Below are 26,247 nucleotides of genomic sequence, written 5' to 3'. Positions count from 1 at the left end.
TGAGGACACAGAATCACGGGTATTGTATTGATAAGGAAAAGGATGAGTAGATATAATCAAAGAGGGGATGTTTCCAGAAAGATAATTGTGAGATAGATCAATCAGGGTTAATTGGTCCAACCTGCATAATTGAATTGGGATTTCACCTTCAAGATTGTTATAACTCAAGAGTAGAAATCTCAAGTTAGATAGCCTATCAATCCATTTTGGAATTCTACCAGTTAAATCATTATGGGAAAGATCTAAAGCGAATATCTCACATGAGTCATAAAATGCCATTGCAATCGATCCTTGCAACTTATTTCTAGACAAAGAAACATGTCTCAATTTTGAAGAAGTGCCGAATCCAGGTGGTAAAGGACCAGAGAAATTGTTCCTTGATAGGTCCAAGAATTCAAGAGAAGACATATTTCCTATCCATCCAGGGATTTGCCCTTGCAAACTGTTGTTCGAAAGTACTGTTCCAGTCAAAACATTGTTGGACAGGTCTAACACTTGCAACGAGCTAATGTTACCCAACGAGGAAGGAATGTTTCCATTGAAACCATTGTCAGACATTAATAAAACTTCTAACCCCGGCAAACGAGCTCCGATTTTTGAAGGGATTTGACCTTGGAAGTGATTTGTTGATATACTTAGGAATGACAAACTCACATGAGAATTCTTTGGCAACAAGAATGGACCCGAGAGAGAACAATTTTCTAAATCAAGTTCTTGTAGGTATGTGTTGTTCTCAATCAACCAATTTGGAAACTCTCCCTTTATTTGGATGTTTGTAAGACGCACATATTGCAGGTTCACCTGATGGTAAAGGAACTTGGGAAATGTTCCCGCACTTTGTCCACGACCGCTCAAAAAAAGGGAGTTTAACTGGAACTTTGGGCTCAGATTATGGTCATCTTCTTCTGCGTATATTTCATTACCTGAACCATCAAAATACTCAAGTCTTGAAAGGTTGTATAATGGGTTTAATGACATAGGGATCTTCAAGTGATTGGAAGAGAGAGAGAGTAGTTCAAGGGAAGTCAAATTTGCTAGACATGAAGGCAAGAAGCCACTGAGATCATTGTCGTCTATATATAGCACTTGGAGATGATTTAAGTCGCATATGCCTGCTCACATTATAATTTAGGAAATTTTTTAAAACTCTGAGTGTCTAATGAAAAATATATAACTTAGAGAGAGATAGAGAGAGATAGAGAGAGTAAGAGTCATCACCTTTACCGATGGTTTGAAAAATGCTATTATTTAAAGTATTGGACCTCAAATCCAAGTATTCCAAGTTCTTGAGTTCAAGGAAGCCTATCACAATCAATTAAACAAGAGATTATATTAATGTAGAAGCAATTAATTATAAAGGAAATGAAAGAGTTAACAAGAAGCAGCTTATTGAATACATAATAAGGATCTTAATTGAGTTGATTTCTAAATTGGAGATTTAATTCTCTCTAAGTGGTCAATTTGCTCGTGGTCAATTTCTAAATTTGAGATTTAATTGTCTCTTCAAGACTTGTTTAGTAGGTTGCTAAAACATAAAAGATGAATTCTATATAGACACGTCTAATCATAGCAAGCATAGAAAGAAGTAGAATGGCTAATTTACCTTGATAAGGTATAGTGCCACTCAGTCTGGTCAATGATAGAAGTTTTAAAGAAGGCAGTGCTCCAAGCTTTTGAAGGGAGTGTTCATCTAGAGAACAATCGTACAGGTATAACCTTTGCAAAGAGCTTAAATTTTGCAACTCTGTTCAAAAGTAGCAAATTAAAATTTTCAATTAAACCCAAATATATAAACATCACTATATGCAATAACTTACCGTCACCTAATATTCTCCCTCTAAAATTGTTGGATCCCAGATCAAGTGTCGTGAGGTTTGGGAATGCTCCTAATGATTGCAGTAACTGGAAGCTACTTCCATAGGGTGTGATATCATTTAGCCGTAGATACAAGTTGCTTGAACCTGTGAGTTAGGGAAGGAATGTATAGAAAGGCTTTCCAAAAGCAAAAATAATTAATAATTGGATGGGCTCAGATATTATCGTCATGCTACCGAGTAATGTGAATGTTTTACTAATTACCTCTTGAAGTTATCAATTTGTTAATATTGTTTCCGCTCAAATCCAAGATCTTCAACCTGCTCAGAGATTCTTGATATTTATCAAAATAATAGTTAATTAGTTCACTATAAAACATAAATTGTGTTTTTTAAAAAAGATAAATATATAAAAAACTAACCTTTAAAATCTATTAATCCCTCCAGTCTATTATAACTCAGATATAGTGATTCGAGAGACGAAAGCCCCTCAATAGATGATAAAATACTGTTATTGAAACGATTATATTTCAAGTCAAGATACTTCAAATTGCTCAATTGCTGTAACTCATAACTACCTATATAGAAAAAATAAATAAATTAAGACTTCAGAATAAAAAAAGAAAGAAGTACATGTTACAGTGACATGTGATGCATAATTATAATAATATTGGTAATGTAATAATATTTGTTGTGGTGGTATGATTATATTAATAATGCAAAGAATTAAACAACACCTTATTACTAAAAATGATTTCTATTTTCTTCGATGTATTACTTACTGTGGAGAACCAAAATGATATTAATTAAACAACACCTTATTTGATTAATTCAAAAAAACTAATCTAAATATTTTGTAATACGAGAGGAGAGCAAACCTTTCTTCTCAACCAAACCAGTTATATGATTATTCCACAAGGAGAGAGCGTTGAGTTCTTGAAAAGGAAGAAACAAGGAGGTATTAAAGTACCAATCTCCCAGTTTGTGATTGCTTAGGCTAAAAAGATTGAGTGCGGTGACTCGACCTGTACTGCTGCTGCACTCAATATTTTCCCAAGAACAACAGTGGACGTCACCTTTTCTCCAGGAGGGTAGGGATGCGCCGTTGGGATAGTTAAAAGCATCTTTGAGCTGAAAGAGAGCGGCTCTCTCTTCCTCCAAGCAACCAAGAGGCAGCCATCCTTGCAAGAAAACCGTCATTACTAACACCGTGAACATCTTAAGGAACAGCCCCATCTTAATACCAAATATAAATGGTGATCAATTGTTATAGAGGACAGGGAGGAGGTTTAGGCTTTTATAGAGGGCTTTACGGACCCATGCCGTGGAAAAAACTGCATTATGGCAACATCCCCTTATGCCCTTGCACAGACTTCCGCGGGGTAAATTCTAAAAATTGGGGCATCTTTTATATGGAAATTTAGAATCATAACTTGGTGTTTGTCCATGTGTATACATGTTTAATTCTTGTGATTCATTGTAAAATAACTTCAAAAAGGTTAAGGAGCACTTTTATTACCAAAAACAAAATGGTCCGGTATGTATATATTACGTGGCTATTTTTTTTTATTCTGATGAGATTTTTGCTCATTACTCTCAGGACTGGAAACTTAGTTGTCCCAGACCTTGGTGCAGAAGAAATGAGTAATGTAACCTCTTCATCAAGACCACTGAAATTGGAAGTTGGATCTATTTGTGGAATGGCGTGGTAGTTGGATCTATTTGTTTTTTTTTTTGTTTTTTAATTATAATGAAAATGAAATAGTTAACAACGACAAACTGAATTCAATTTAGATTTGAAATTCTATTTGAACGGTAGGCGAGCCGAATCAAAAAGAGAGTGTTACCTCATCTTAATATAAATGCCGATCACTTATTATCATTATCAAAAACACTAAAGCTCCCAGTTATGTTAGCGCGGATCTATTCATAAATTACTATTCATTATAATTGTATAATTATGAATTTGTTCTTGCAAAAAAAAGATAAGATTATCTTTTTATCATGGTACAATTATCTTTAATATATTATATGAGGTTATATTTGTCGTTCCACTTTTTTATAGTAAAATTACTATTTTGACTTGAATATAGAACTCTTATGCTTTTGCTCCACAAGTGTTTTTATTCTTTTATTTTATTTTATTAGTTAATTAGAATTTCTGTTTAGGATGTTTTAAGGATAATGTAAATTTTTTTATATAAAATAATAGAAAACACTTATAAAAAAATTATATAAGATAATTAAAGAATAGTTTAAATATATATTATTTTTTTATAAAAAATAAAAAAAATTATAAAAAAATTATTCAGACATAGCCGCTAGACCCAAAAAAGTTAAAACATTCTTTAATACTTTTAATATTTATTATTTAAAAGTTGCTTCTTGCCATAATTATTTAAAATAAAAAATGGTTAAACTTGACCTCTTTTGTAAATATATTCTTAGCTTATTATTCTTTAATTGATCATGAGAGTGTACTTTTTTCATAAAATGAATATATATTATTGTAGATGAAATGTTTAAAAACTTATATATTTTTTAATTTGTTCCTCAATTTGTTTTTCATGAAGCTCGTTCTTAATATTCTTTGTGAATGAATAATTACTTGTTGATTGTGTTACAAACAGTATTAGGCTGATTGTCATGAGAAGGCATGATTCATTTTATCGACGATAATGTTTGGTCTAATTGCCAACACCATTAAAATTAATTAAGACATGTTCACGATCAATTCCTTAAGACCTATAAATAAGATTGATTTATCAATTTTTATTGAAGAAAATGAAGTCATTATTCTTAATTTTCTTAAACAACAACAACATTTATTGGCACAACGACGAAGCTAACTCCCACGTCAGCCTTGCAATAATAGTGAGCTACGAAGGATGTCAATGGATATTGGTGGAAGAGAACCGTTTTTGATCGACGGAAGCAAGATTAAGCAATCCTCTTCTTTTTATTGTTGAATTACATACATGCCCTTAGAAGAAAGAATCAAAGGCTAACACTTTGGCGTGTTTTGTTCGTTTTACTTCTTCTTTTTCTTCCCCCTTTTTTTTTAATCTAACTATTAGTCTCTTGAGATTGACTTTAATTTTTTTAATGTTTTATTTATTTATTTAGTTTTGATTTTTTTTATGTTATTTTTTAAAAATATTTTTTTATCATAATTTCATATCATGAATGGTAGGTTAATAGAATAAACTCCACTTAACTCAAGTTTTTTTATTTTTTACATTTAATTTTTTATTTTTTTGTATTTTATTCTTGAAAATTAGCTTTATTGAGATTTAAGGTTTTTCTTTTTTGGAGTTATCCTAGATTGCGAGTAAATTAAATTAACTTAGATAATTAAATGCTGCCTGGTTAACATAACACTAAATCATTAAAAAAAAATTCTGGAATGGCATGGTAGTTGAATCTATTTGTTTTTTTTTTTTTGGTGATTAAATTAATTATTTTGATAAATGATATATTCGGGGGAAAATAAAAAAATAATAATCTTATTGTCAGAGAGGCATTGGAGCCTTTAATAACTTGCAAAGGCATGGAACACGATGCCAGGGGAATGTAAGATAGTTGTTGACAGCTGGCGTCAACCCGGTCTATAAAAGATTCTCCCAAAACGGTAGGCCAGCCGAGTCAAGAGTGATATTCATTAACGTAATGGTTATAATTCAAAGGAGATTGTTTCCTTGCAAACATGTTATTGCTTATTGTTGTTACTTATGTTTTTGAGCCTTACGTATTAATGAAGATAGTGTATATCATCCCTTTTAAATTGACGACAGGAGTTTAGCTCAAGGTCTAGTCTTTTATATATAGAGGACTTTACCGACCCATGCCGTGGCCGTGGAAAAAACTGCATTATGGCAACGGTCTCCCATCCCGCGGACCCATCCCCTCGTGGAGAATATATAATGATTTGACCCGTCATTTATATTTATTTATATAATACAAATGGTGATCAATATAGTATTTCAACCAAGGATATTTATTAAATTATAAATTAATTATAAATCAAAGGTGCTTGCTTCTTGCCATAATTATTTAAAATAAAAAATGGTTAAACTTGACCTCTTTTGTAAATATATTCTTAGCTTATTATTCTTTAACTGATCATGAGAGTGTACTTTTTTCATAAATGAATATATATTATTGTAGATGAAATGTTTAAAAACTTATATTTTTTTTTATTTGTTTCTCAGTTTGCTTTTCATGATGCTCGCTCCTAATATTCTTTGTGAATGAATAATTACTTGTTGATTATTGTGTTACAAACTATTGAAAGAACCCACTCCAACACGGATTGCAAACCCCCCTGCAATTCAGATTATAGAATCTGACCTTAACACAGCTTCCAGAGTTTTAGTTTAACTCAAACACAAGTTGCAGAGCTTCCCTCCTACTGCAATGTTACGTTGCCCTGCATACAATTGTTAGGATAATAGTTAATAGAGATAGACTTTGATTTGATCGTAAACATGGCTTCCTCTGCTGTAACAGAAAGTGTATATATACACCCCTGCTGCTGTAACAGAAGATTACGAATAAAAATTCTTCTTTCCTTTTATTTCTTCACAAACAATATTAGGTTGATTGTCATGAGAAGGCATGATTCATTTTATCGACGATAATGTTTGGTCTAATTGCCAACACCATTAAAATTAATTAAGACATGTTCATGATCAATTCCTTAAAACCTATATAATTGCCAACACCATTTTTTTTTATTTTGTTTTTTGGGGTTATCTTAGATTACAAGTAAATTAAGTTAACTTAGATGATTAAATGCTGCCTGATTAACATAACACTAAATCATAAAAAAAAAATTTCTGGAATGGCATGGTAGTTGAATCTATTTGTTTTTTTTTTTGTGATTAAATTAATTATTTTGATAAATGATATATTCGGGGAAGATAAAAAAAAATAATCTTATTGTCAGAGAGGCATTGGAGCCTTTAATAATTTGCAAAGGCATGGAACACGATGCCAGGGGAATGTAAGATAGTTGTTGACTGCTGGCGTCAACCCGGTCAATAAAATATTCTCCCAAAACGGTAGGCCAGCCGAGTCAAAAAGGATATTCATTAACGTAATGATTATAATTCAAAGTAGATTGTTTCCTTGCCAACATGTTATTGCTTATCATCCTTTATTTTAGAATAATATTGCCAACATATTAGTTTTTTTTTATTTTTATGATCACTTAATACCTTGAAATTAGTTTTCAAGTTTTGAGATTAAGTTTATAGATGTATTCTTACCACGAGATTAAAAATGATTTTATATTTTATTAAAATAAATAAATAAATTAGTAATATAGATATAATATTCTTTCTTAACCAATTACTACGCCCAGCCTTACCATATCGAAACAATGCCTAACCAAATAACTCAAGCCCAAACAAAGACAAGAATTAGGTAAGCAATGCCTCCTTTTTTTTTCTTTTTTTTTTCTTTTATAACAAATACTAATAAAGGATTAAGATGAAGGAGAGGATAAAATTTTTATAAGCCAAGATAAGTTTGAAAAAATATTCTTAAGAAGTTCAAGATAGATGATTGTGCAAAAAAAAATACTCTAATTGAGTGCAGAGTGAAGATGTCAAACAATGATAAAAGGGAGAAGATAACCTTTACAACATTCAAAAACCTAGTTGGGTGTTTGAGATATTTGACATGCACTCGTCTGGATATTCTTTCTGGAGTTGGACTTATGAGTAGGTTTATGGAGATACTAATTATGACTCACTTCAGAGCTTTGAAACGAATTCTTTGGTATATTAAAAGTGTTGTTGATTTTAGCTTATTTTATGGATATTCTAATAGCTTTGATCTTATGGGTTATAGTGATAGTGATTGAGATAGAGATGGAGATATGGATGATAGAAAGAGCATTACGAGTTTTGTTTTCAACATAAGAGACACATCATTCAAATTGAGTTCAAAGAAGTAATCTATAATCACCTTGTTAATAAGTGAAGTTGAATATTTAGCTAATACATCATATGTTTATCATTTCATATCGCTAAGAAGATTTTATTAAAAGAATTGTGAATGCCACAAGAGAAGCTTGTGGAGATTTATGTAGACAACTCATTATCAATCATTACTAGAATTTTTAGATTTGTTGATGAAAGTTTCTCTCGGTATTTATACTCATAGTCCATTAGCATAAAACTTGCTGATGTGATCATGGATGAAAATAATCCATCGAAAAACTCTCATCAATGATTTGTGGTTTGTCGGTAATAGTTTTACGGATAAATTTATAGACAGGCAAAGCACTCAAAAACAAACTTTACCCACTTCATTTCGCTGGTATTTTCATCGCTGAATGACATACGATTATTGTGTTGGTGATATGTTATATTCAGCGATGAAAATACCAGCGGAATGAAGTGGGTAGAGTTTGTTTTTGAGTGATTTTTTTGTCCGTTAGTATGTCAATTATTGAATTTGATATGTAATCGTCAAACAAACTATTTGTTATTCTATCGGTGAGTAAACAATGACATTTGCAATAATTCTTTTCCAACTATCTGGAATATACCAAAATACTATGTTTATCAATAACCCCATCAATAATAATTTAAAAATATATGTTTTATAAAAATCTATTCAACAAAAACATAAAAAAATTTAAAAAATTAAATTATTAAAAAATTCAAATGTTTATTACAAATTTAAACATTTATAAGTTCAAATACAATTAATCTAGAATAGAGACCTTAGAGGATGGGATAGGTCTTTGCTTGGATAGTGAGGCAGGTCCTAACCCATTTTAGGGTTATTCCCAAATTATTTTCCTTTTCTGCCAAAAAAAAAGAATTGTATGGTGCCGTTTTGAACAACATTATTCTGCTTCTTCTTCACCTGCGAATGCAAAGACAGGGGAGAAAAAGACTTTTTAAGATCATTTTTCCCGCTCACTTTCTCTCTCTCATAACTTGGCTAAACCCCGACACAAGCTACAACTCATACCCTCATTATAATAAAAACAAAAGACCCATACTCTGGGGCGATTGCAGATAGCCATGCCCCGGACACCTTACCTTGCGCTTAGACAAGGTAGGGTGGGCCTCTCCCCCTACCTTCTATAAATACAGGGGGAGAAACAGATACAGAGTGGGGGGAGGAAAGAGAAATAGAAAAAAATTAGACATGGAGGAGAAATTTTAGAGGAACGGGAAAAACAGAGAAAAAAAAGATTACATAGAGTGAAAGGAGAAGAAGAGAGAAAGGCAGAGAGGAAAGAACAGGAAAAAAAAACAAAGAAACAAGAGAAGAGAAAACAAAACAAAAAAAATAATAAACACACAAAGAAAGAAGGAGAAATACCGTCTTGGACCACCACTCGCCGCATGGGAAGCTGCCTTCAGCCATCGACGACCCCAGGTAAAGCCCTCCCCCCTCACTTTTGTTTTTTCTTGTTTTATTTTCCTTGCATGCAGAACGTGCACTGTACATGGACATATAAATATATAAAATACAGAGAAATTGTTTCAAAATTATATAAAATACATATAAATATATCCTTTTTATCCTTACTATTTTTGTATTTTATATCAAGATAATCAAATGTTTCCTAATTAACATACCACCAAATCATAATAAGAATTGCTCCCTTTTTAATCTAGTTCATTTAATTCTGGGTTATTCCCCAAAAATCACTTTTTTTCAAAAAATAAAAAAAATAAAGGCTGGCGACGTAAAGAAAACAGACAGGAGAAGATTAAAAAAATACATAAAAATCAAGCTGCAATTTTGAAGGAAATTCAAGGCTTAATTGTACCCTATTATGCCCAAAAATAGAGAAAAAAAATACAAATTCAAGGTCAAATTAAATGATTATTGGATGAATTTGCATAAAAAAATTAAGTTCAAGGATGTAATTAAATTTTTTAGAGGCCAATTTGATTTAATCAAAGGCCATATTGAATTTTAATTATGTTTAAGAATTAATTTGGATCCAATTGAAGGATTTAAGTAAGTGTAAGGACTTAATTATACTTTAAATGGGTCAAATTAATTTTATTTTGGGCTTAATTGGTGAAAAATTAAGTTTGAGAGCTTGATTTGAGCTTAATTCAGAAGATTGGAAATGACGCACGTGTGCGGCGTCGCGGCAAAAAACATCCACTCTAAAAAATGTATTATCTATCTATCTGGCAAATATGGAGAGACAAGGAATTCTTGTCTTTTATTAGTGGAAAAATGGAATGGGAGTCGCCACCTAGTATTTTGGTCATTGGGAACCCTAACTGGTCTCATGGATCGGGTACGGGGACTGATTGCGTAAATAAAGGTATTAGCACCCCAAATACACCCTACCTTAGGTAGACTGCATTGTTTTATTATCTGATAAAATCTAAGATCTTGTCATGTTTTGTAGTTGTTGGTTCGTCTATGATTTAAGAAAAGTTCTCCTCGGTAATGAGATCCTTATCTTATCGGGTAAAACCTAACTATTCTAACCTCAACAAAAGAATTTAATATCCGGAATATATCTTACGTATAAGAAAACAAAATAATTTTTTTTTGAATTTTTGAAATATTGGCCTAGTTCTCGTGACTTTAATAAACTGGTTATTAAGGCCAAAATGCATGCTAATACCTATTTTTTGAATTTTTGTTGTATGAAAATATGATATGATTTTTTTTTCTTTGAGAGACTTGGTCGTATGCATAAAAACAAAAAAAAATTATTATTTTTTATTTTTTATTTTTAAATGTTTTGATGAAAACCAGTTATTTTAATACTAGATTTATATCTTTATGGTATAAAAACACAAACCAATATTAAGAAAAACTCAGTAGAAAAATACTCGGAAAAATCACAAATTTTCTGAAATGTTTTTTATTGGATTAGGCCGGACCCGGCTCCATTATTTTGACGTGGGCCGGGCCGGAATTTGCCAGCTATGAACAGTGGCTCTCCACTGTTCACATGCTACGTGAACAGTGGAGAGTGAATTATAATTCACTCTCCACTGTTCCTTAGCCGAACACTGGAGACCGGTGTGAAGAAGAAGAAGAAAGGGAAGGGGAAGAGGGATAACATGTGGTGGCTCTGCAGGAGGTGCTGCTGGCGGTTGCTGACCGGAGAATGGCTTGGACGGTGGTCGGCCTTTCTTCTTCTTCTTCTCTACTTTTTTTCTTCTGCTCTGTTCTCCACTGTTTCTGTTTTCTTCTTCTGTTTCTCACGGTGCTGTTCTCGTGTGTGCTGCGGTGGCTCTGAAAGCGGTGCTGCTGGCGGTTGCTGACCGGAGAATGGCTTGGACTGTGGTCAGCCTTTCTTCTTCTTCTTCTCTGCGTTTTTTCTTCTGCTCTGTTCTCCTCTGTTTCTATTTTCTTCTTCTGTTTCTCACGGTGTTGTTGTCATGTGTGCTGCTGTGGAGGTTGCTGGCTGGTGGAGTTGCTGTGGGCGGTGGCGGTGGCTCTTCTCCCTCTGTGCAGAGGCGTGAGCCTCCATTTTTTTTTCTTCAGCTCTCTCCCTCCCTCTCTATATCGTCTTTTTCTCTTCCTTACGTTCCCCCTCCACTGTTTTTCTTTCCCCCCTCTGTTGCATAGTTCTTCCTTACGTCCCCCTCTGCTTTTTTATTTCTCACTGTTCTCTCTCCTTTTCTTTCTTCCCCCTGTCTCGTTGTTTTTCCCTCCCTCGGGTCCTCTCATCTCTGGCTTTTATAGCCAGAGAATGTATGCGTTTTCTAGGAACGTTCTTGCTGAAGTAATGGTAAGTTGGTAACGGTTGGCGTGAGACATGCTCCCCTGAAGCAGCTCTACTGTTGCAAAAAACGCCTCCCTTGTCTCTTCATAACCAGCCGTTTTTTCTTTTGAAGAAGACCATGAACAGTGCAGGTAATTCTTAATGAAACGGCGCCGTTTTCAATTTCAAAAAGATATTTCTGGTTTGGTCCTTGAATGTTTTTACAATTTTGTAATCAAGCCCCCTGGAAAAGTTGTAATTGGATCCCTTGATTTTAACACCTTTTTTGGTTTGGTCCTTTGATTCGGATTGTTTCAATTAACTCCCTAATTGGCCATCGAACTTCAATAATTATGCAATTAAGCCCTTGATTTGATCAAATCAACTCTTCAAAATTATAATTAGACCCCAAAACTTTAATTTCTTCCAATAAAAGCTTAAATTGACTTAAAAATCAATTTTTCTTACAATCCAACCCTCTATAAATTCAATTAAACCTTAGATAAAATTTAATTGAGTGTATAAACATCTGATTTTAGACTTTTCTTTGTGAATAGGGCTCTTATCAGTAAAAAAATATACTGTTAAATTTCAACTTTTTTGTATTTTTGAACCTCCACAATTAATTTTGGCCTTTCTCAGTATTCCAACATCTTTTTCTCGCTCTTATTATTTTTTGGATTTCTTCCAAATATTTTTTGATATATTTTTTTGTATTTTCTCTTTTTTTTTAACCCAAAAATAGGTAACAACAGGAATTTTAAGAAATCAAATTTAATTTTTACCAAGTTAATTGATTGAAATCAGGGGCCAAATTGCAAGAAAATTGAAGTTTTGGGGTCAATTGAGGGTTAAATTGACCAAATTCAAAGCCAAGGACCAATCTGTAAAAGGCGCCAAACTATAGGGGCTTAATTAACCAAAACTGGGCGTGAAATTGAAAAAATTGAAAGTTTAATGGTTAATTAGGGGTTAAATTGCATAAAACCGAGACCAAAGACCACAGTGCAAAATGCACGTGAATTCGGGGTTCTAAGTCAAGTTCGGAAGGGGCTAAATTGCACTAAATCAAAAGTATAGAGTCAATTAGGGGTGAAATTAAATCAAATTTAAAGAGGGAGGACTGAAATGAACTTTGGCCAAAAAAGAACTTCGGTACTATTCAGCTTCTTCTTTAATTTTCTCTGAAATAACAACTTAGGGAGGCTACTTTGCAGGTGTATTTAATGCACCTAAGGTCCATCAAAGTTGACAAATCTTGCACGCAAATGATCCTCTAAAATTTCTCTACAGCTCTATATGGCCCGTTCAGGCTGAATAATAACCCATCGGCGTCGGTGCCAGCCTAAAGGGGCCAACTCAATCAGCCTTTTCCTGCAAATTTGACAACTCAGGATGTCTATTTTGAACCAACAGTTGGGATCCTTTCCAACTGAATTAAGGGCTGCAAGTTTTCCCCAGTGTAGATAAGATTTTCCTCTTCCACCGTCTATAAATAGAGATGGATTTTAGGGTCTGAAGGAGGAGAAATTTGGGTCCCACCAGGAGCCACCGCTGCTCCCCCCCCCCCTCTCTCTCTCCTGCAAACCTGTTTCATCTTTCTTTTTCTCTGCCACCGCAACCTCAACAGCAGCAGCGAAGGCAGCAACCACCTTTTTCAAGGGCTTTCATCCTTACCAACAGCACTAGGGGTGGCGACTCTCTCGTCATAGCGGCGACTCCAACAGCTCCAACCGTTAGCAACTCCAGCACCAACCACGATAGCGGCAGCTCCTGTAACATGAGCAGCAGCAACTCCTTCGAGTGCCACCAACTCTTCCACCATCCTCAGCCAGACCAATGACAACAGCCACGACCCTTCAGCCAGGTGAGCCCCCCTTCTTTCCTTCTTCTTCTTCTTGTTCTTCTTCTTCTTGTTCTTCTTCTTCTCCTTTTTCTTGTTCTTCTTCTTCTTCCCTGTTCACTGCGTGAACAATATACGTGAATTATAATTCACGTCCTACTGTTCATGCAGGAACAGTGGTCGTGAATTATAATTCACGTCCACTGTTCATGCAACAGTGGACTTTGGTATGAGCTGCTTCTGGTCCAACTCAAATGGTTGGGCTCGTACCGGCCCATACATAAAAAGAAAACATACATGTTGGACCGGGATCGGCCCACCCCCTTTTGGTTCGACATCAGCCCAACTTCACTTCCTGGGCTCGGCCCTGTCTACATATTTTATAATATATTAATATAATAATATTTTATATTTTATATATTATTATTATTATTATTATTATTAATGTTTTTTAAACAAAAGAAATTCAAAAAAATCCTTTCAAAACTTTGTGATTTTCTCACATATTTTTCCAGCAATTTTGCAAAATATCAGGTTTGTATACTTACATTGTAAGATACAGATCTAGTATTAAAATACCTGGTTTTCTTTGAAACTTCTCTAAAAACAATTTCAAAAAACATTCAAAAACAATTTCAAAACTTTTAAATTAATTTCTCTTTCAAAAAAATACTTGTTTTTCATGCATACGGCCAAATCCTAAAATTGTCCAAGCATATTTTCTTAAAAAGACAAAAATTGCATCTTTCTCATGTTTTGAAAAAAAAAATGGATATCATAACCAGTTTATGTTCATCCATTAAGGTTTGGCCAAAATGTCAAAAAACATTTTCCAATCTTTTTTTTGGTCCAAATATAGACTTTAATATCTATGAAGTGTAAAATTACACAATAAAATACACTCTCAGGTATTAAAGATACAAGGTGTAGAAAATGTGATGCTAAATTCAGACTTTAGAATGGTTAGGATTTAACCCAATAAGGTAGAGACTTTCTCATGAAGAGAGATCTATCTTGAACCTTAGAAAAGACCAACAAATAGAAACCCAACCTAGAAAAACAATCAAACAACAATGCAGCTTACCTTAGGTAGGGTGCACTGAGGGTGACGCGTCTTTCTCTTGCACAACCAGTCTCTTTCCTAGACTCTCGCAGATTATAAGTTCCTACTAACCATAATACTAGGTGACGACTCCTGAAACCTAATCATAATTTCATGATCAAATCTAAAAAAACTCTTCCCAACACTACACCTTACATATAAGGCACAACAAAAGCCTCCGCCGTCACCAGACGACACCGTGGCGTGACACCCCGCGACATTGGAGATGGCTAAAGGGGTAGGAAAAAATCATCCCAAAACTACAACACCACATCCCAAATTGTCAGCATAAAAAAACCTGATCCCCAAAACTTTCAAGCCAAATTGAAAATTAATAAAGGGTCTAAGAACAACTACCTCCATTACCGTTATCCCTGAATGAGATGTACTAGAAGCTATTAAGCATCGGGCATGTAGCCCCGAACCTCTGACGCCTATGCAGCCACCTTACCCTAGTTGGTACAAGCCAGAACTCACTTGTGAATATCATGCTGTTGTTGCTGGATATCACATCCATACCTGCAATGCCTTTAAGAGAAAGCTTTTGCAATTAATCAAGGCAGGGTGGATAACATTTGAAGACACTCCTAATACGAACACGAACCCTTTTGCCTAATCATGCTTGAAGCGATGGATCAAAAATGCCCAAGAGGCAGAATGCCTAGGAAGCCTCAATTTGTAGATGGCAAGAGCAGGATGTGAAGAAGGAAATGTGTGAAGGATGGAGTTCTACCACATAAGTGAATGGTGAAGCGTGCCCTTAGTGTGTCCAAAATAACTTGTCTTTGTTTGATCATGCTTGTAAAGTTATTTTGATTTTGTCATATTTCAACCTGTTTTTAGTCTTATTGGCGATTTGGCTCATAATGCCACAAGACCTTCTTTGTCAATCTTATCTTGTTAATAAATCATGTGTGTTCTTCTGTTCATAATATGCCTTCATTCTTGTTACTATTTCATGCACTAAACTTAAGAAGCCACTGCACCAAGAATCCTTTGGTGTTTTTTTTTCCCTTTTCTTCCAAACTATGCATGATCTCACATGTTCACAAGAATGTTTTAGGAATTTAAAGTTTAGTACAAAAAACAAAAATCATATTAATATTTGTCCAAACAAACATGTTCTGGAAATTCAAGTGATTCCTTAAAAAGGTAACCATACACCTAGAAAACCTGAAAACAATCATGAGGTGACTCGAAAGCTGAGTTTTATTTGAATGAATAATGAGAAATCAGTTGCATACTCACATGAAAGCAAGGCTTACTGATCCTAAATACATGTATTTGAGGTGAGGAAAGGCCTTCTTTGATAATCTATTCACGATGGTAAAATATATCATTTGCAGACCCCTCTTAAGCCTAGTAATGTTTTTTTGGAAATAACTTTGGCTAGGATCACACCCCACGTTAGGGGGGCAAGTGCAAGAGATATATAAAAAACCTCGATGATTGAAAGTGTGCCCCAAACAACACTGAAGGGCATGAAAGAAAATTCTTAATGATCATAGGTGTCCAAACAAAGCTGGAGGGGCATCAAAAAATTCCAAAAAGGTCTAAAAGATTTGAGCTTTCAAAACATAACTGAGATGATAATGCTCAACCAAGTGAAGAAAGAAAAAAAACAAACAAATAACCCAAACCCAACACTGGGGGGCACGATAGATCATTTCATAAATAAATTCAAATGACAAAGGTTAAGAAACAAGCACAAGTGATCCTTAGTCTTGAAATCCCTTAAACATCTTTTGAGCCTACCAATATCCTTTTTTTCATAGCCAAGAGCCAAAGCCTACATTACATACATAATCAAGCCCTTTTTTATTAAAGGCAAGCAATCTAGATTGGTAGGCAGTGCTTTCTCATGCAAACTAGATCATTATTCATGCAAATAAAATGAATGCTTTGAAAATTGGTTCTCCGTAACCCTCAAATTAAAGTTTAAATTTTGAACCAAACAAACATCACTTCACATTTTCACCAAAAGCAAAATAAAAGTTTTCATCACTTCTAAAAAATTATCTTTAGGAATCACTTGAATTTTTTCAAAATGAGTTTGCTTTAAACCGATGTTAAAATGATTTCTGACCTAAATAGTAACCCTGGGTTTATCAAATAGGATGTTTCTTTGGACCTTATCAATCAAGACTTTAGGTGGAGGTTCCTTTCTAAGCTACTCATCTTCGTAATCATTGTTCACATAGTAGCCAACTCGAACAAATTCCTGACCTAAATAAGAGCATGTCAACAAAAGTATTGTGACACCAATGATATCTTCTTCACAAATCTTTGATGGATCTGGTGGGTTTGCCTGCAAAGCATACACACCGGGCATGGGTCAGAATTTATTCAAATTGCAAACAAAAAGGAGCCCAATTTAAATAATCTAAACAAAGGTTTGGAGAGAATTGCACTTAGACTGGGTAGGGAGGCCCTCTCCCCTTGCCTTCTATAAATATAGGGGGAGAACTAGATACAGAGTGGGGGCGGAAAGAGCAATAGAAAATAAAATCAGACGTGGAGGAGAAATTTTAGAGGAACGGGAAAAACATAGGGAAGAAAAAGAGAAGATTACATAGAGTGAAAGGAGAGGGAGAGAGAAAGGCAGAAAGGAAGGAACAAAAAAAAAACAAGAGAAGATAAGAGAAAACAAAAATTAATAAACACACAAAGAAAAAAGGAGAAACACCGTCTTGGACTACCACCTGCCGCCTGGGCAGCTGCCTTCAGCCATCGGCGACCTAAGTAAAGCCCTCCCCTCTCACTTTTGTTTTTTCTGGTTTTATTTTCCTAGCATAGAGAACATGCACTGTGCACGTTTCTGCAATGCAAGAAATAATTTGTCGGTTACTGTGCAAGAGCACAATAATTTACTAATTATAATTCATTGGTTACTCAGTAACCAGTCATAGCCACCATGCCCGCTGCCCTTAGGGCTGGTCGGGACTCAATTTCATTGGGTCCGGACCATGACACAATTTTTTTTCTAGGTGTCACACGTGTGCGGCATCGCAGTGAATATTCCACTTCAATCTAAATGTATCTATTTGGCAAATATGGAGAGATAAGAAATTCTTGTCTTTTATCGGTGGAAAATGGAATGGGAGTCGACACCAAGTATTTTGATCACTAGGAACCCTAATTGGTCTAAGAGATCGGGTACGGGGACTAATTGCATAAAGAGAAGGTATTAGCACCCCAAAAACATCTTACCTAAGGTAAGCTGCATTGTTTGATTGTTTGATAAAAAGCTAAGGTGTTATTACATTTCTAATTGTTGGTCTGTCTATGGTTCAAGAAAAGTCCTCCTCAGTAAGGAGGTCCTTATCTTATTGGGTAAAAACCTAGCCGTTCTAACGTCTATATAAAAAAAACTATATTTTTAATATCAGGGATACGTTTTACATATAAATTCATAATCCTAGATACTAAAAGAAGACAAATATCTTTTTAGAATTTTTAAAATATTGGCCTAGTTCTCATGGCTATAACAAACTTGTTATTAAAGTCAAAGAGCATGCTAAAACCTTTTTTGAATTTTTTTGTGTTTTATGCATAAAAACAATATGATTTTTTTGTTGTATGAAAATACGATGTGATGATTTTTCTTATCTTTGAGAGACTTGGTCGTATACATGGAAAACAAATTATCTTTTTTTTATATAAATTTTTTGCAATGTTTTGACGAAAACCAGAAATTTTAATACCGGATTTGTATCTTTATGGTATAAAAATAAAAATCAGTATTAAGCAAATTTGATAAAAAAAATATACGGGAAAATCAACAAATTTTTTTAAAGGATTTTTCAGAATTTTTAATATACATATATATATATATATATATATATATGTGTGTGTGTGTGTGTGTGTGTGTGTGTGTGTGTGTGTGTGTGGGTTGGGCCGGACTCGGCCCAAAAGGGTTGGGCTGCTCTCAGCCCACGGTTCTCTCTGCTTCTTTTGGTTTGGGCCGGACCTGGCCCAGAAATCAGGGTTGGGCCAGAACCGACCTGGCCCAGCAAGTAAAAACAAGAAGGGGAATTATTTTCTCCCTCCCGTCCTCCTGCATGCAGAACGAATATGCAGGAGAAAATTAAGCTGAAAATGAAGAGTTACCTGGCATCAGTGTTTTAAGACCCGGCCCGGCCTGGCGGGTCAACCCGTGACTCGGGCCTGTGGCCGGGCCGGGTCTAAGCAAAAAACAGGCTGGGAATTGGCCCGGCCAGACCCGGTCAACCCGGAGGGTCGACCCGGGACCCGGCCGGCCCGGCCACACCCGGCTGAGACCCGGGTTAATTTTTTTTTGGGTTTTTTTGATGCCTCAATGTTCAGCTTTATATGCAGGAAAAATTCAGGAAAAATCTGGTAGTTCCTTCGCTAAAAGCTCCTACAAAAATAGAAGATTTTGATGCCTCAATGTTCAGCTTTATATGCAGGAAAAATTCAACAGATAGAGAACTATATTGACTATTCACCAAATAAATCTGTCTGTGGTATCCCTGAAAGCCTAGCTAGCTAGCACCCCAGCACACGATGATATCAATTTAAGTCACCACCAGTCACACAAATATGATAACCTCAAACTGGCATGTATATATTTACAACGTAGCTCATATACCTTCCACTCAGGGATATCAACCACAGAAGTTTGACATCACTCAGTTGGACTTGACATAGCTTAGACAAGATTCTTTGCACAAATACAACCCAAGTGATTTGTAGTTTTTACGGTATATCAAGTAATATTACAGATGTGCATAAAAGTAAGATGTTTTTAGTTGCCTTTCCGTTTTCTTCTTCAAATTATAAACTTATTGTTCTTTCATTTTCAAATAAAACTTGACTCGAATAAATTGGTTGAACAGATTTTCATTTTCCCTTTTTCTTCCCCAGCTTTGCCTACTATGAAATTGTACTGCTTTTGGACAGAGTTTGATTAAATCTTGAAAGAAGTGACAACAATCAACTTTTGTCACAATGATTAGGCTGTTTTTGATAAATCACAAAATGGATTCATGAAGAGGCTCCCTATCTTCCAGTACTCAGTTGAGAATAAGGGAAAGGAGAAAAATAGCAATATTTGCATCGCATTCCAACAATATATATCCCTTATATAATCTACTATTCTCTCATGTGCTGTACTACATCAATTTAGGAGCACTAGCCTTGCAATTCATCTCATCCAGCACATAATAGTTAAAACATGACAGAGTTACCCCATATTGTTTTTTATAGGTTTTTTTGGGTTAACCCGGGTCAACCCATCTGACCCGTGACCCGGAGGGTCGACTGGGTCAATGACCGGGTCGGGTTTTAAAACTATGCCTGACATAGAGGAGGCGGTGCCTTACTGGTCTGGCTGCTTCGCTGGCGGTGCTGCAATGGAGGCTGGTGGCGGTGTCGTGGCTCACGGATGGCAGCTCCAGCAGTGGCGAGACGCGACTGTTCACTCCCTTCGGTATTTCGTTTTGCTTTCTCTTCTCTTCATTATCAAGTGTCTTCCCTTTCTACACTCCCTGTTTATTTTTCTCTTAAATTCCCTCCCCTGTTACAAGCTTCCCCGTATTCTTTCCTTCCTTTCTCTCTCTCGTCTCCTTTCGTTTTCTTCTTCTCTCCGTTTTCTCCTATTTTGTCCCTCTTCCTTTCTTTTCGTCCCCCCTCTTACTATTGGAGTTGAGTGGTATTTATAGGGCAAAAGGGAGCAGGGGCGTCCCTATTGTCACCCTATCGCGCGCATGGGGAGCAGGGTCTGCCTACCTTACCACAGCACCAGGCAAGTTGACCAACGGGCATCGCTTGCATGGCACGGCCTCTGGGTTTCTCATTATGAGGGGGCGTCGGGCTTTGGATTTTGGCAAAGCACGCGGTAGGAAGGAGTAAAGAAGAAAAAAAACAAAAGCTTTTTTCTTCCCCTGCTGCACATCCAGGGAAGAAGAAGGAGGAACAGTGTCGCTCAAAACGACATCGTTCTGTTCTCTCTTTTTTTTAACATGAAACGGTGTCATTTTGGACAAAACACGCCGTTTCATTTAAACATGGCGCCAACACGTCAACTTCCAAATCAGTCCTCAATTTATTCTTTGTTCATTTAAGTCCTCAAATGTAATTTTGATTTTAAGAATCAATTCAATTGCATCCCTGCCAACTTCAATCGCCGCCCCTATAGTTGGCCGCCTTTTTCACTTTAGTCCTTGGTTTTGAATTTGTGCATTTTGACCCTCAATTGATTAATAAACTTTAAATTTCTTCAATTTGGTCCCTGATTAGATCAATTTCAGTCCCTATATTTACGCGTCTTTTCCAGTTTGATCCTTGGTTTTGGATTTATGCCATGAAGTCCCTAATTGGCCACCAAACTTCAATATTTATGCAATTAAACCCCTGATTTGACCAAATCAACTCTTTAAAATTATAATTTGACCCCTGAACTTTAATTTCTTCCAATTAAAGCCTAAATTGACTTAAAAATCAATTTTTCTTGCCATCAAACCCTATATAAATTCAATTGAACCTTCAATAAAATCCAATTGAGTCTATAAACATCTAATTTTGGACTTTTCTCCTCCAATTGAATTTTCTTTTCCAACAGGGCTCTCATCATTCAAGTATAAATTGTAAAAATTTCAATCCTTGTATTTTTGAACCTATTTAATCAATTTTTTTCTGACCATTTTCTGAGCACTCCACCCTCCACTGTTATTATTATTTTTCCAATTTCTTCCAACCATATATTTATATTTATATTTATATTTATATTTATATTTATATTTATATTATTTTATTATTTTTATATGGGGACCCAAAAATGGGTTACAACACTAGGGTCGGCTGGACCCAGTCCCATTTGGGTCAAGACAAGCAGCTCATTTGTCCTTGGAGCTGGTCGGTACCCAATTCCCCTGTGGGTCTTGACTTCGGCCTAGTTTTGCCTTGAGGCCGGTCTGGACCCAACTCTTTTTAGGTCCTGACACGCGGCCCATTTTGCCTTGGGGCTGGTCTAGACCCAACTCCCTTTGAGTCCTGACCACGACCCGTTTTACCTTGGAGCTGGGTTGGACCCAACTTCCTTTGGGTCCTGATAGCAACCCATTCTCCTTTGGGGCCGGTCTGGACCCAGCTCCCTATTGCGTACTGACCTCGGCCCCATTTCCTTGGGGGCCAATCAGGACCCAACTTCATTTGGGACCTGACCAGGGCCCATTTTGTCTTGAGGCCAATCTGGACCCATCTCTTTTTGGGTCCGGACCTGCGGCCTAGTTTCTTTGGGGCAAGTCTAGACCCAATTCTTCTTTGGGTCCGAACACAGCCCATCTTTCTTGGAGCCGGTCTGGACCCAGCTCCTTTGGGTCCGGACTCACGACCTAGTTTCTTTAGGGTGCATCTAGGCCCAGTTCTTTTTTTAGGTCCGGACATAGCCCATCTTCAAAGGAGGCCGGTCAGGACCCGGTCCTCTATTCTTCTCCTCTCGTTCTCCTGCATCCAGAGCTTCTTCACTGTTCTACGTGAACAGTGGAGAGTGAATTAATTCTCTCTAGTGTTCACATGAACAGTTGAGAGTCAATTAATTCTCTCCACTGTTTACTGGGTTGGGCAGTGCCGGCCCAGCCTAAAATGACTAGGTCGTGTCCGACCCAGTCCCTTTTTTATAATATTTTTGAAAATTTATGACTTTCCCGTGTATTTTTCTACTGAATTTTGCTTAATATTGGTTTGTATTTTTATATCGTAAAAATACAAATCCAGTTTTAAAATACCCGATTTTCATCAAAACATTGGAAAATAAATAAATAAAAATATGTTTTTGTTTTCATGCATACGACCAAGTCTCTCAAATAAAAAATCATATCATATTTTCATATAACAAAAATTCAAAAAAATTATTTTAACATGCATTTTGTTTTTAATAACTAGTTTATTAAAGTCACGAGAACTAGGCCAATATTTCAAAACAAATTTAAAAAAAATATTTTGTTTCCTTTTAGTATCTGAGCTTACAATTTTATACGTAAAATGTATTCTCGTTAAAAAGGGTATATTTTTTTACGACGTAGAATTGTTAGGTTTTACCCAATGAGATAAGGATCTCCTTACCGAGAAGAACTTTACTTAAACCATAGACGGACCAACAAATTAGAAATACTATAAAACATAGGATATATCAGATAATTAAACAATGCAGCTTACATATTTAGGGGTGATAATACCTTCCCTTTACACAACCAGTCCCCGTACCCGATCTTTAAGACCAGTTAGGGTTCCTAGTGACCAAAATACTAGGTGACGACTCCCATTCTTTTTTTTTCACTGATAAAAGACAAGAATTCTTTGTCTACACATATTTTCCAGATACCTATACAATTACCTGAGAGGGTGAACGATCGTCGCGATGCCGCACACGTGTGAACAAGGCAAATAAGAGGGAGCACTTGTACCACCTATATGCGATCTCATCTCCATTATCAATTGGTAGAGTTCAACCGTCTTAACACTGAATCATTCATAATTAGTAGCAAAATGGGTCATCCGATCTTTAACTCGTTGGTCTAAAATAACCTCGAACTCTAAAGTGCTTAGAATCGATTGTGAGCATCCAACAATTGAGACATCATTGGTCGTCTACAAAAACTCAGATGTAGTGTTAGAAACTCTTTACACCCGGTTTCTATCAGGTCCACCGAACGATCATATCTTCAATCACAAATCCGGATCGAGATTTGGATGAATCAAAGGATCGTCACTATATCTCTTCTTCAACCTGATGTTATATGTATATTGAAAAAAAAGGTCAAAAATTAATAACTTAAGAAAAATATGGTTGAAAACAATATACCACAAAGTGCTGAGATCGGCTATCCATGAGTTGTTGCACCCTTTTTTGGTAGTCATCAGTATGCACATGCGTTTCCACAAAAGCACCACCAGGCTTGGTTCGCGTCCAAGAATAGTAGCTTGTAAGAGAAAATTGTTGTTAGTTACATATATTTATTAAAAATAACAAATAAAAAAAATTGATGTAATTAAAAAAAAATCTTACCATCCACTTCACATACGAAATGAATAGAATGGAGCTGCTAGTATACATGGTAACAAAACTGTGAAGACGCCAAATCTGCTTTTCCGCGCTAGAGTGTGATCTTCACACGAAACGATCGAACATCAGTTGTTGAATATATTTCACCCACACAGACTCTGTGACATACGAAGCTATGAAATCCTTCTGACCTCCACCTTCTTTCAGCCTGGAAGGTCTCCTTTTTTTTTGTATAGTTTTGGCGCTTTCTTTGCGTCTCATACAAAAATCAAGCAAACGAACCCTTATATATTTGGGCTTGTAGAATCTCTTGACTACATTGAGCTTGATTTAATGGTAGAATTAAAAGTTGTGTTTTCCCGTCTGGCTAGTTGTTTGGTGTGATCATGCATGTTCTTTAGCTTAGCTCTATCCCATTAATTCATAAAAGAGTATGCTATGCTTTCTAAATTGCCCAGCTGTGGCAGATCTGCAACTCACTGTTTATAACCATCATAGTATCTGCCTACATCAAAAGCCTAAGAACTAATTTGCTGATTATGGATGCTGTTACAGAATGAAAATGAATTTCACTATACATACAAATTAAGTTGGATCCTTAATTCTTCTGAAACTACAATGTCTCAGGCCAATGCTGTGATGTCATCATTGATGAGCATAGCTCCTCAGAAAGCAGTCATAGTTTACTAGGGAAGAAGTAGATGCTGATGAGGTCATGTTAAACACTGTTCTTGCAGTTAAGGCTGGTGAAGCTATACCAATTGATGGAGAAAATTGTGAAGTGGATGAGAAAACTTTAACTGTAGAGTCATTTCCTGTTGCCAAACAAGTGGATTCCGTAGTGTGGGTTGGAACTATTAACTTAAATGGTGTCAATACTTCTCTCTGACACTCTTTGAATTGTTTTTGAATGCATTCTGGCTTTGGTGGTAATGGGGTATTTATCACTTTCAGGTAATGTCAGTGTTAAGTTTTCATTTTAGTTCATTGTTCAGATTTTGCAGCGGGGATATTCATGCCGGCTGGCGTAGCAGTGATTCCACTAGCATTACGAGTTCATAACCGTGATCACTGGTTTTACTTAGAACTGGTTGTTTTAGTCAGTGCATGTCCATGTGCTCTTATCCTGTCTACACCAGTCGCAATTTTTGGTGCACTTGCAAGGGCAGCAGCAACAGCTGGTCTTCTGATCGCGGGGGGGGGGGGGGGGGGGGGGGGGGGCGGGGCGCTTTCGACAAAACCGGTTCCTTAACAAGAGGTGAATTTGTTGTCACAGATTTCCAACATCTCTGCGATGATATCAGCTTATACACATTGCTTTATTGGTAAAGACTTGGTCTATAATTCTTCAATTATGGCGACCTTTACTCTTCACTGGCAACTAATGTTTATGCAAGTTTCTCAGGGTATAAAGCATCGAGAGTAAATCATGTCATCCAATGGCAGCTGCGCTAGTTGACTATGGAAGGTGGCATTCAATAGAACCAAAGCCTGAGGATGTAGAGGAATTTCAAGATTTTCCTGGAGAAGGAATCCAAGGAAAATTGAAGTGAAAAATATATATATTGGTAACAGAAAGATTGCTCACAGAGCTTCCGGAACAGGTAAAAAGCCTTTGTATCCTAGTAACAAACCGGTAGAACTGGACTTTCGAGGTGTTCTAAATGCTTGGGTGCTTTGCTCTTATAGTGCCAGCAATAGAAGGCGATAAGAAAACAGGAAAGACCGTTGGATACGTGTACTATGGAGCAACTCTTGCTGGGATTTTCAGTCTCTCTGACAGCTGCAGGACAGGGGTTGCAGAGGCCATCAAGGAACTGAAGTCATCATTAGGCATTAGAACTGCTATGCTTACAGGAGATACTGAAGCGGCTGCTATGTATGCACAAGAACAGGCGAAGCTCTTATCCATAATCATATCTACTTTCTAGTCTATTTGCGTTTCACTTCAAACTGACATGGAAGTAAAATTAATGCCATGTGCATCTAGATCATGCGCCTGAAGTAGTTCATGCAGAACTCCTTCCTGAAGGCAAGGCTACGATTATCAAAGAACTTAAGAAGGAAGGGCCAGCAGCAAAGACTGGAGATGACCTGAATGATGCCCCTGCATTAGCTATCGCTGATATTGGCATTTCAATGGGAATTTCAAGATCGGCACTTGCAATAGATACAGGACACGTGATTCTTATGTTCAATGATCTTAGAAAAGTCCCGAAAGCCATCCGACTTGCTCGCAAAGCTCCTAGGAAAGTTATTGAGAATGTGATTATGTCCATGTCCACAAAGTCTGCTATCCTTGCCTTGGCTTTCGCTGGTCACCCACTTGTTTGGGCAGCTGTTCTTGCCGATTTGGGTACATGTTTGTTGGTGATCTTCAGCAGCATGCTGCTTTTACGAGGGACACAACATCATGCTGGAAAATGCACTAAAACATCAGGTGCATTGCGTTCACATAAACATGGTAATAAGAATTCATCGCATAATAATCACAGTGACTGTTGCTCTATGAAAAAAGTCGAGAAGGTGCACTGTGGGACTCAAAAATGTTGTTCTAGCCGGAGAGTTGAGAAGTTGCAGTTCGGGGCTCAAAATTCAAGTTGTGCCTCAGGTGGTTGCTCAAACGTGAAAGTTGAGAAGGTGCAGGGTGGGGCTCAAAATTCAAGCTGTTCCGCAGGGTGTTGCTCTACCCTTAAAGTTGAGAAGGTGCCAAGTGGAGCTCAAATGTCAATCTGCACCTCAGGGTGA

At 36.2% G+C, this 26,247-nt stretch overlaps 1 long non-coding RNA gene and 1 pseudogene across 1 annotated transcript; one reads left to right on the top strand and one right to left on the bottom strand.

The window, feature by feature from the left end:
- Positions 1–26,247, top strand: part of LOC133674013 (cadmium/zinc-transporting ATPase HMA2-like) — a 49,655-nt pseudogene extending 23,408 nt beyond the window's left edge.
- Positions 1,824–2,432, bottom strand: LOC133673837 (uncharacterized). The gene is made up of 3 exons (XR_009835073.1): positions 2,237–2,432; positions 2,080–2,148; positions 1,824–1,961 (listed from the first exon to the last, which is right to left on the bottom strand). It is a non-coding gene; the product is annotated as an uncharacterized LOC133673837 (long non-coding RNA).

Source organism: Populus nigra, chromosome 15 (genome assembly GCF_951802175.1).
Source record: "Populus nigra chromosome 15, ddPopNigr1.1, whole genome shotgun sequence".
Lineage (NCBI taxonomy): Eukaryota > Viridiplantae > Streptophyta > Magnoliopsida > Malpighiales > Salicaceae > Populus > Populus nigra.
Note: the sequence above shows the minus strand (reverse complement) of the source record. Positions and strands in the feature narration are given on the sequence as shown.